A 4,453-nucleotide genomic window follows, 5' to 3' on the forward strand; every position below is an offset into this window, starting at 1 on the left:
TCATGGCAATGATATCACTTTGTCAGTCGTAAGTATATATTTCATTTTAAAATTGATGTATAGTTTTCTCATATTGTAACCAATAAAAAAAAAAATTGTTTATTGAAATCATACAATATAATTTACTACTTTGTTATCTCATCGACCAGAACGCCGTACGAAAAATAACGACCGACTAAATTTTTCCTCATTAGGTTTTCATAAACGAAAAAAGTAACGTTAAAAGTGATTTACGTGTGTGTATGTTTTTTTTTTTTTACTTGACCCATTAATGCATATCGATTGCTATTAGACAAACTCCGTCGGAATCGTTATCAACGTCTTGTAACAAACACAACCTACACACACATATATATACATAGTGTTCAGTAAGTAAGAAACATGCCAATTGTTAAAAAAATGAGAATAATAGAAACCTGTTTCCTAATTTACTGAACATCCTGTATATATATATAGGCGAGTGAATCATTTTTTATAAGAAATCTTAATTTTTATCGATATCACTCGGTCATTTTTATACCCACCTCTCCTCTGTCCCGTCCAACAGTAATTGCGTAATCTATTTCCAGACGCGGGACTCTGTCGGCAGACGCATTTATAGCCCAGCCCCCGTGTACAGTATTCGCCGGCCGAAAATGCGTTTCAAAGCGTCCGCCGCGTCCGTTTGGTCGCTGTCAGTGGTCGCACTGTTTCTACGGAATTCACAGGTAGTACGGCGGATTTCATTCGTCGCTCGTATACCAAACTGTTAAGAAATTAATCGACCGCGTTTTTATATTCACATAGGACTGTCGGGCTCTGCCGAGGGGCACCAGGGTGGCCGTTCGGTTCGACAGAGTGGAATGGGCCGTCGACAGTGAGTTCGGGCGGACCAACGAGGTGTACGTCACTCAGTACAATGGCACCGATTTCGCCAACGTGGCGCTGACGTTCGATTTCAATTTCGTTATGACCAGGGTGAAATGAGCATAGTTGTCGTGATGTTCTCTATAATGATTTTTGCGNCGTCGCCATGTTCTCTATAATGATTTTTGCACCCATTTCAGGCGACCGTGGAGGTGATAAGGTGCAAGGAGCACTACTTAGATTGCGCCAACTATAGGAGTTTCGAGTTGACGCGGTTTTGTGGAAACGAAAATGCCGTGCTGCTGTTCTTCCGAATAAGATACGTTAAACGTGAGGCGTTGTGCACAGTCAAAAAAGTAAGATGCCTCCTGTTTTACTACATACACACACACACACACACACACTCTCTCTCTCGTTCGCAATTATTGATTTAAAAAATTATAATCGAGTAAAATGTATATTGATTTCGTTTTCCTTAAATTTCAATCACCCGTTTTCGATGATTATCTGCACTCATTAATCGATGATAATATCCAGATTAACCATTTATTGTGTGCGCGCACGTTTAATTTGCAGGGATCTTACGCGTTCAAAAACGCAACCGTAAACACAGACACCATAGTGTTATCGTTCGCGCTGTCGTTGGACAAGTGGTGGGAAAAATCGTGGAACGCCGTTTTCTTCTCCGAAGACGACTCGTCGCCGGCGGTAATGCGTTTATGTAGACAGCTCCGGTATTTTTTTACTATTATTTTTTTTATTCAATTACACGACACGTCCGGAAGACATTTATAGTGTACCGTAGACGAAATTCTCGGTGGGCATTGCGATGGCTGTGAAAACAACTCTACTCCGTACTTAGGTTTTCCCCGAAAATTTTATTCTGTCGACAAACGTCGAGTAGTGGAAACGATGATGACGACGCCGACGATTGTGGTCATCGACGGTTGAGGTGAGTGATTTCGGTTTAACGACCACCACCGACCCGTTTCGTTTTCACGCAGTGTACACGTGTAAATATGCCCGTAATCGGTGGTAGTCACCCTGTCGAAAACATATTGTACGCCCCATATTTCCGATGTAATTTTCCTGGTTCCTAACGGAACCCGCATGTACACTACATACTGAGTGATAGGCTCAGGGTAGCGCTGCTGATTCGTCAAACGTGTGTCCGCCAACAATATTATTATTATTATTTTTAGCGGCAACAGCGTGGAGCAACGACCGAGATTGTTTGACAACAACAACCTCGTCGTACGACGGTTTTGTTTGTGACGAGGTGAAAGGTAACAACTGTGCGTGTAGGATTCCGGATTTTTCGAACGCGGTCTAATGACCGCTATATATATATATATATATATATAGCTTGCACAGCGTGTGTGGACGACACTCTTCTAGTTTACTCATCGTAGACAAGAGGCGAAATAAATATCTCGTATTTTTTTTTTAAATTTTTTTCACGAAAACCTCGGTGAATCGGGTTGTTCTATTTGGATTGGTTTCGGTTAGAATGGGATTACGCTTCGAACGTCGTAAAAGCCAACGGCAGCAATCGAAAAAAAAAAATTTAACTAAGAAACTTTTAAAATGTATTCATTCAATCTGAAAAAATTGTATATTAAATTTTTAAATTATTTTTTACGCAAACAATGAAAAATACATTAGTAATATAACAAAACAAATAACTATAATAATTTATGGATAACATTTTTTATCTAATGTCTACGAGTCCTCCGTCCGCTCAACAGAAGAAATCGGAGCTGTCCTGTCAACCGCATGATATAAGGTCCGTCGCGAGAGAAAAAAACACAGTCCCATTTCCACGTGCTCTCCCACCACTTGTCCAGAGCGAGCGCAAACGCCTCAACTATGTTGTCCACGTTCAGAGTCGCGTTTTTGATCACCAACAGTCCCTTTATTGGGGGGGGAGGCAACAAACAAACAAAATATCGTCGTTATGCCGGAATTATTAATATTAACGAGTAAATTAAAATTATAAACAAAGCTAACTTAACGATTTAATCAAATTTTAATTTAAAACTATTAGCTAAACGGATCAACGGCAGTGTAATATCGTCTTACTTTGTCGGTCGTGCACAACAACTCGCGGTTGACGTAGCCGATTTTGGCGAAAAACAGTATGGCTTTTTCTTTTCCGCAGAATCGCTCTACCTCGAAACTCCTGTAGTTCACACAGTCTATGTAGTGCTCCTTGCACCTTATCATGTCCACGGTCAGCTGAAATCAGAGAATAGAAATCAAAACGTATAAGGTCTGAGGGGGAGACACATGGCGGGAACACTCACCCTATGCAAAACAGAATCGAAATCGAACGTCATGGCTATATTGGCGAAATCGGTGCCGTTGTACTGACTGACGTAAACCTGGTTGACGCGTCCGAAAATGTCGTTTATCACCCATTCGAATTTGTCGTACCGAATGGCCATTCTGGTGCCTTTGGGTAAAGCCGAACAATAATCCTTTAATTTAGAAAAAAAAAACCATCTATTAATTTTCGAAACTATTATAAACAATAGGTAGGAGGAAAACTCACTTTTTGTAAATTCCATAGAAATATAGTGATAACGAAAATCCAGAAAAATAAATACGCTTTGAAACACATTTTTTCGATTGATAAAAATCACGCGGAACGAGATAAATTTTCGCACGGCCGAGATTAAAAAAATCAAACCGTTAAACTGTTTAAAATCGACTCGAAATCTCCTATTATATGCGATTCGACATTTCTTTCGCTAACCAATATGTAAATTTTACACGCATTTGTCTTCTATTTTACTATAGAATAAACTATTATGTTTTACAAAAATAATTTTTTCTTGTCCATTCGTTTCCAAACTTTATACGTCTTGGCTATAAAGCGTTAGCGCAATGAATAAATTCCTAGTCAATTATTATTGTACTTTTTGCAATGACTGCAAATTAATTTGTCATTATTTTTCGTTATTTTATTTTTGCATGTTCAAGGCGAATTTACTCTCATGTATGCCCTATTGTATTTCACGGGGCAATTTATTCCTCGTATATTCGGTTTAATCACCGTCGCGATATATGTACGTCATGAGTACGGTTGAAATTACAGCCGGTAGACAAATTCAATTTTAATTGATTTTTTTTTCTAACCTATTAATTTTGAAATATAAATATATTCAACGTTTCGGTTGATTTTATAAAAAAAAAATATTCTATTGTATAAATCCGAGTCGCGTTATTACATTTTGATTACTTTATAAAATCTATTGCTGATTTCATTGGAAATTAAAAAACAAATGCGATGCGAGTTTATGGCGCATTTTCTAAATTAGTACAGTGATTAAAATCGCATATTTATATATAAATATGTATATATAATCTATACATTTATACATCACATAATCTGGCAGTAATTAAAATCACTGTATAAAATGCTTCGATGCGTATTTAAAACATAATAAAAAAAGAAACCTTAACATGTCTACAACAAATTACGCGGTTTTTTAATTTTATTCGATTACTCGTAGAGAATGAGTCATTGAAATGCGATAATCTTTTATCGACGTCACCGTATTTCCACCGTTACTATAGAAAATATTACAAAGTGGACGTTTTT

At 37.7% G+C, this 4,453-nt stretch overlaps 1 long non-coding RNA gene across 1 annotated transcript; it reads right to left on the reverse strand.

Moving 5' to 3' along the window:
* Window positions 1-2,492: 2,492 nt before the first annotated feature.
* Window positions 2,493-3,721, reverse strand: LOC126899277 (uncharacterized). Its single transcript, XR_007702543.1, has 4 exons — window positions 3,401-3,721; window positions 3,153-3,326; window positions 2,929-3,084; window positions 2,493-2,759 (listed from the first exon to the last, which is right to left on the reverse strand). It is a non-coding gene; the product is annotated as an uncharacterized LOC126899277 (long non-coding RNA).
* Between the last annotated feature and the right edge of the window lie 732 nt (window positions 3,722-4,453).

The sequence above is a fragment of the Daktulosphaira vitifoliae genome, unplaced genomic scaffold, assembly GCF_025091365.1.
Source record: "Daktulosphaira vitifoliae isolate Bord-2020 unplaced genomic scaffold, ASM2509136v1 Scaffold_2, whole genome shotgun sequence".
NCBI lineage: Eukaryota > Metazoa > Arthropoda > Insecta > Hemiptera > Phylloxeridae > Daktulosphaira > Daktulosphaira vitifoliae.